This window comes from Arachis ipaensis, chromosome B9 (assembly GCF_059453495.1).
Source record: "Arachis ipaensis isolate K30076 ecotype BB chromosome B9, ASM5945349v1, whole genome shotgun sequence".
Taxonomy (NCBI): domain Eukaryota; kingdom Viridiplantae; phylum Streptophyta; class Magnoliopsida; order Fabales; family Fabaceae; genus Arachis; species Arachis ipaensis.
In genome coordinates, this window is record NC_142444.1 from 99,745,035 (window position 1) to 99,752,576 (window position 7,542).

At 38.9% G+C, this 7,542-nt stretch overlaps 1 non-coding gene across 1 annotated transcript; it reads left to right on the forward strand.

Moving 5' to 3' along the window:
- Positions 1–5,633: 5,633 nt before the first annotated feature.
- Positions 5,634–5,741, forward strand: LOC148545613 (small nucleolar RNA R71). The gene has a single exon (XR_015901353.1). It is a non-coding gene; the product is annotated as a small nucleolar RNA R71 (small nucleolar RNA).
- The last annotated feature ends 1,801 nt before the right edge of the window (positions 5,742–7,542 follow it).

Below are 7,542 nucleotides of genomic sequence, written 5' to 3' on the forward strand. Positions count from 1 at the left end.
GAGTTTGAAGCTCGTCACAGTCATCCCATCCCAGATACTACTCGAAATACCAAAGACAAGGTTTAGAGTTTCCGAATCTCAAGAATGGACACCAATAATTCTAGCTTATACCACGAAGACTCCGATCTTTCGGAATGGAGGCTAAGAGATACACACCCAAGCTATTGCAGATAGAACAGAAGTGGTTGTCAGGCACGCGTTCATAGGTGAGAATGATGATGAGTGTCATGGATTATCACATTCATCAGGTTGAAGTGCGAGTGAATATCTTGGAATAAGAATAAGCTTGAATTGAATAGAAAAACAATAGTACTTTGCATTAATTCATGAGGAACAGCAGAGTTCCACACCTTAATCTATGGTGTGTAGAAACTCCACCGTTGAAAATACATAAGTGAAAATAATGTTCATTGGCTTCGGTCCCAGAGAGGGAACCAGAATAACCAAGATTGATCCATGATAAGATCATATGAAAATACAATAGCAAAAGGTCCTATTTATAGAGAACTAGTAGCCTAGGGTTTACAGAAATGAGTAAATGATGCAGAAATCCACTTCCGGACCCACTTGGTGTGTGTTTGGGCTGAGCATTAAAGCTTTCACATGTAGAGACTTTTCTTGGAGTTAAACGCTATGTTTGGTGCCAGTTTGGGCGTTTAACTCCAGCTTTTATGCCAGTTCTGGCGTTTTGACGCCAGAATTTTTATGCTGACTTGAAACGCCGATTTGGGCCATCAAATCTTGGGAAAAGTATGGACTATTATATATTGCTGGAAAGCTCAGGATATCTACTTTTTAACGCAATTGCGATCGTGCCAATTGAGCTTCTGTAGCTCCAGAAAATTCACTTCGAGTGCAGGGAGGTCAGAATCCAACAGCATCTGCAGACCTTTTTCAGCCTCTAAATCAGATTTTTGCTCAGGTCCCTCAATTTCAGCCAGAAAATACCTGAAATCACAGAAAACACATAAACTCATAGTAAAGTCCAGAAATGTGATTTTTGAATAAAAACTTATAAAAATATAATAAAAACTAACTAAAATATGTTAAAAACTACCTAAAAATAATGCCAAAAAGCGTATAAATTATCCGCTCATCACAACACCAAACTTAAATTGTTGCTTGTCCCTAAGCAATTGAAAATCAAATAGGATAAAAAGAAGAGAATATACTATAAATTTCAAATTATCAATGAAACTTAGCTCAAATTAGATGAGCGGGACTAGTAACTTTTTGCCTCTGAACAGTTTTGGCATCTCACTTTATCCTTTGAAGTTTAGAATGATTGGCATATATAGGAACTCAGAATTTAGATAGTGCTATTGATTCTCCTAGTTCAGTATTGTTGATTCTTGAACACAGTTACTTTATGAGTCTTGGCCGTGGCCCTAAGCACTTTGTTTTCCAGTATTACCACCGGATACATAAATGCCACAGACACATAACTGGGTGAACCTTTTCAGATTGTGACTCAGCTTTGCTAGAGTCCCAATTAGAGGTATCCAGGGTTCTTAAGAACACTCTTCTTACTTTGGACCATGACTTTAACCGCTCAGTCTCAAGCTTTTCACTTGACACTTTCACGCCACAAGCACATGGTTAAGGACAGCTTGGTTTAGCCGCTTAGGCCAGGATTTTTTTCCTGTGGGCCCTCCTATCCATTAATGCTAAAGCCTTGGATCCTTTTTCTACCCTTGACTTTGGGTTTAAAGGGTTACTGGCTTTTTCTGCTTGCTTTTTCTTTTTCTTTCGTTTTCTTTTCGCCAATTTTTTTTTCGCAAGCTTCTTCTTTTTCACTGCTTTTTCTTGCTTCAAGAATCAATTTTATGATTTTTCAGATTATCAATAACATTTCTCCTTTTTCATCATTCTTTTAAGAGCCAACAGTTTTAATATTCATAAATAACAAATTCAAAAATATGCACTGTTCAAGCATTCATTCAGATAACAAAAAGTATTGTCACCACATCAAAATAATTAAACTAGTTTCAAGGATGAATTCGAAATCATGTACTTCTTGTTCTTTTGTTTTTAGATCATTTTTCTTTTTAAGAAAGGTGATTGATTCATAGGATATTCATAGCTTTAAGGCATAGATACTTAGACACTAGTGATCATGTAATAAAGACACAAACATAAATAAAACATAAAGCATAATTTTCGAAAAACAAAAACTAAGAACAAGGAAATTAAAGAACGGGTCCACCTTAGTGATGGCGGCTTGTTCTTCCTCTTGAAGATCTTATAGAGTGCTTGAGCTCCTCAATGTCTCTTCCTTGCCTTTGTTGCTCCTCCCTCATGACTCTTTGGTCTTCTCTAATTTCATGGAGGAGGATGGAATGCACTTGGTGCTCCACCCTTAGTTGTCCCATGTTGGAACTTAATTCTCCTAGGGAGGTGTTGATTTGCTCCCAATAATTTTATGGAGGAAAATGCATCCCTTGAGGCATCTCAGGGATTTCATGATGAGGAATTTTTTAGTGATGGGCTTGTCCTCATCAATGAGGATGTCTTCCTCTATGTCAATTCCAGCTGAATTACAGAGGTAACAAATGAGATGAGGGAAGGCTAACCTTGCCAAAGTAGAGGATTTGTCCGCCACCTTGTAGAGTTCTAGGGATATAACCTCATGAACTTCTACTTCCTCTCCAATCATGATGCTATGGATCATGATAGCCTGGTCTATAGTAACTTCAGACTGGTTGCTAGTGGGAATGATTGAGCGTTGGATAAACTCCAACCATCCCCTAGCCACGGGCTTGAGGTCATGCCTTCTTAGTTGAACCGGCTTCCCTCTTGAATCTCTCTTCCATTGAGCGCCCTCTTCACAAATGTCTATGAGGACCTTGGTCTAACCTTTGATCAAAGTTGACCCTTCTAGTGTAGGGGCGTGCATCTCCTTGCATCATGGACAAGTTGAATGCCAACCTTACATTTTCCGGACTGAAATCTAAGCATTTCCCCCAGACCATTGTAAGCCAATTCTTTGGGTCCGGGTTCACACTTTGATCATGGTTCTTAGTGATCCATGCATTGGCATAGAACTCTTGAACCATTAAGATCTTGACTTGTTGAATGGGGTTGGTGAGAATTTCCCAACCTCTTCTTCGAATCTCATGTCAGATCTCCAGAAATTCACCCTTTTTGAGCTTGAAAGGGACCTCGGGGATCACCTTCTTCTTGGCCACAACTTCATAGAAGTGGTCTTGATGCACCCTTGAGATGAATCTCTCCATCTCCCATGACTCAGAGGTAGAAGTTTTTGCCTTCCTTTTTCTCTTTCTAGAGGTTTCTCCGGCCTTTGGTGCCATAAATGGTTATGGAAAAACAAAAGCAACACTTTTACCACACCAAACTTAGAAGGTTTGCTCGTTCTCGAGCAAAAGAAGAATGAAGGGAGTAGCAGAAGAAGAAAATGGAGGAGATGGAGAGAGGGGTAGGGTTCGGCCATGTATGAGTGGGTTTGGGAGGAAAAGTGGTTTGAATTTGAATGGTGAGGTAGGTAGGGTTTTATGATGGAAGGATGTGGATTGGTGAAGAGATTATGGAGAAGAGGGTAGGATTTGATAGGTGAGGAGTTTTTGGGGAAGAGGTATTAAGGTGATTGGTGAAGGGTATTTGGGGAAGGGTGTCATGGGAAGGTGTGAAGAAGAGAGAGAGAGAGATGAGGTAGATGGTGATCCTGTGGGGTCCATAGATCCTGAGGTGTCAACGATTTCCCATCCCTGCACTATGTTGGCATGTAAACGCCCCTTGCTTGCCAATCCTGGCGTTAAACGCCAGGTTGCTACCCATTTCTGGCATTTAACGCCAGCTTTTCTCCCCAGTTTAATACTATTTTTCATTCTGTTTTTTCTTTTTCAGTTGTTTTTGTGGCTTCACATGATCATCAACCTACAGAAAATATAAAATAACAATAGAAAATGGATGTAATCAAATTAGATTTGGTTGCCTCCCAACAAGCGCTTCTTTAACGTCAATAGCTTGACAGTGGGTTCTCATGGAGCCTCACAGATACTCAGAGCATGATGATGGCCTCCCAACATCAAACTTAGAGTTTGAATGTGGGGGCTCTATTAGACTGTGCATTGAGAGAAGCTTTTCATGCTTCCTCTCCATGGTTACAAAGGGAGATCCTTGAACTTTAAACACAAGGGAGTCCTCATTCACTTGAAGGACCAATTCTCCTCTGTCAACATCAATCACAGCTTTTGTTGTGGCTAGGAAAGGTCTGCCAAGGATGATGGATTCATCCATACACTTCCCAGTGTCTAGGATTATGAAATCAACAGGGATGTAGTGGCCTTCAACCTTTACCAAGACATCCTCTACAAGTCCATAAGCCTGTTTCTTTGAATTATCTGCCATCTCTAGTGAGATTCTTGCAGCTTGTACCTCAAGGATCCCTAGCTTCTCCATCACAAAGAGTGGCATGAGGTTTATACTTGACCCTAGGTCACACAGAGCCTTCTCAAAGGTCATGGTGCCTATGGTACAAGGCATTGAGAACTTTCCAGGATCCTGCCTCTTCTGAGGTAATCTCTGCCTAGTCAAGTCATCCAGTTCTTTGGTGAGCAAGGGGGGTTCATCCTCCCAAGTCTCATTACCAAATAACTTGGCATTTAGCTTCATGATTGCTCCAAGGTACTTAGCAACTTGCTCTTCAGTAACACCTTCATCTTCTTCAGAGGAAGAATACTCATCAGAGCTCATGAATGGCAGAAGAAAATTTAATGGAATCTCCATGGTCTCTGTATGAGCATCAGATTCCTTTGGTTCCTCATTAGGGAACTTCTTGGAGGCCAGTGGACGTCCATTGAGGTCTTCCTCAGTGGAAATCACTGCCTTTCCCTCCTCTATGCATTCGGCCATGTGGGACGTGTTTATGGCCTTGCATTCTCTCTTTGGGTTCTCTTCTATATTGCTTGGGAGAGTGCTAGGAGGTGTTTCAGTAATTTTCTTACTCAGCTGACCCACTTGTACCTCCAAATTTCTAATGGAAGACCTTGCTTCAGTCATGAAACTGAGCATGGTCATGGATAGATCAGAGACTACAGTTGCTAAGTCTGAGTGGCTCTGCTTAGAATTCTCTGTCTGTTGCTGAGAAGATGATGGAAAAGGCTTGCTATTGCTAAACCTATTTCATCCATCATTACTATTGTTGAAGCCTTGTTGAGGCCTCTGTTGGTCCTTCCATGAGAGATTTGGATGATTTCTCCATGAAGGATTATAGGTGTTTCCATAGTGTTCTCCCATGTAATTCACCTCTGCCATTGCATGGTTCTCAGGGTCATAGGCTTCTTCTTCAGAGGAAGCCTCCTTAGTACTGCCTGATGCAGCTTGCATTTCAGACAGACTCTGAGAAATCATATTAACTTGCTGAGTCAATATTTTGTTCTGAGCAAATATGGCATTCAGAGTATCTATCTCAAGAACTCCTTTCTTTTAAGTTGTCCCATTATTCACAGGATTTCTTTCAGAAGTATACATGAATTGGTTATTTGCAACCATTTCAATGAGTTTTTGAGCTTCTTCAGGCATCTTATTCAGATGAAGAGATCCACCTGCAGAGTTGTCCAAAGACATCTTGGACAATTCAGACAGACCATCATACCTATGATGCTCCATTCTGAAAGCATGTCAGAAGGACACCTTCTGATCAATTGCTTGTATCTTTCCCAAGCTTCATAGAGGGATTCACCTTCCTTCTGTCTGAAGGTCTGGACTTCCACTCTAAGCTTACTCAATTTTTGAGGTGGAAAGAATTTGGCCAGAAAAGCACTGATCAGCTTTTCCCAAGAGTTCAGGCTTTCCTTAGGTTGTGAATCCAACCATACTCTAGCTCTATCTCTTATAGCAAAGGGAAAAAGCATAAGCTTGTATACTTCGGGATCAACTCCATTGGTCTTGACAGTGTCATAGATTTGCAAGAATTCAGCTAAGAACTGATGAGGATCTCCAATGGAAGTCCATAAAACTTGCAATTCTGTTGCATTAGAGAAACTAATTGAGGCTTAAGCTCAAAGTTGTTTGCTCCAATGGCAGGAATTGAGATGCTTCTCCCATAGAAGTCGGGAGTAGGTGCAGTAAAGTCACCAAGCACCTTCCTTGCATTGTTGCCATTATTATTGTTTTCGGCTGCCATGGCTTCTTCTTGTTTAAAGATTTCTGTTAGGTCTTCTACAGAGAGTTGTGCTTTAGCTTCTCTTAGCTTTCTCTTCAAGGTCCTTTCAGGTTCAGGATCAGCTTCAACAAGAATGCCTTTGTCTTTGCTCCTGCTCATATGAAAGAGAGGAGAAGAAGAAAGTATGGAATCCTCTATGTCACAGTATAGAGATTCCTTGATGTGTCAGAGGAAAAGAAGGATGGAAGGATGAGGTAGAGAGGAGAGAATTCAAACTTATAGAGAGAGGGAGTCCGAATTGCACATTTGAGGGGGAGTGTTAGTCCCTTAAATAGAAGAATGTGAGAAGGGGGGAAGCATTTTCGAAAACAAATTTTTTAAATAAAACTAAAAATTTTAAATTAAAAAGAATTTGAAATAATTAAAAGAAATTTTGAAAATTTGGTTGATGATTTTCGAAAATTAAAATTGAGAAAGTAATCAAGTGATTTTGAAAAAGATTCTGAAATTAGAAATAAAAAAAAGATATGAGTGAAAATCATTTTTGAAAAAGATGTGGTTGAGAAGATATGATTGAGAAAATATGGTTTTAAAAAGATATGATTGACAAACAATTAAAAGATTTGATTTTTAAAATTAATGTCTTGGCTAACAAGAAATTTAAAAGATATGATTCTAAAATTCAATTATTGAACCTTTCTTAACAAGGAAGAAATTTTTGAATCAAATCACTAATTGTTAGCAAGGATTTTCGAAAATAGTAAAAAAATGAAAAGGATTTGATTTTGAAAAGATATGATTGAAAAGATATGATTTGAAAAAGATTTGATTTTGAAAAATTATGAAAATTTGAAAAAGATTTGAATTAAAAACAAAATCTTCCCTCTTGTGCCCTCCTGGTGTTAAACGCCCAGAATGGTATCCATTCTAGCGTTTAACGCCCAAAATACTACCTTTTTGGGCGTTTAACGCCCAGCCAGGTACCCTGGCTGGCGTTTAAATGCCAATTTTCCTTCCTCACTGGGCGTTTTGAACGCTCAGCTTTTTCTTTGTAATTCCTCTACTGCATGTTCTGAATCTTCAATTCTTTGTATTATTAACTTGAAAAGGCAAAACTTTGAAAAAAAAATTTAAAATTTTTTTTATGATGAAAAACAACAAAATGAAACTAATCATGTAAAACTAAGATCAAATAAAAATGCATGCAGGACACCAAACTTAGAAATTTTCATATTAGAAATACTAACAAATTGAGAATGCATATGAGAAACAACAAAACACACAAAACAAGAGAATTTAAAGATCAGAGCAAGGGAATCATCAAGAACAACTTGAAGATTTATGAAGAACATAATTCATACATTCGAAAAATGCAGGGAATTAAACAATGCATGCAGGACACCAAACTTAAAAATTGA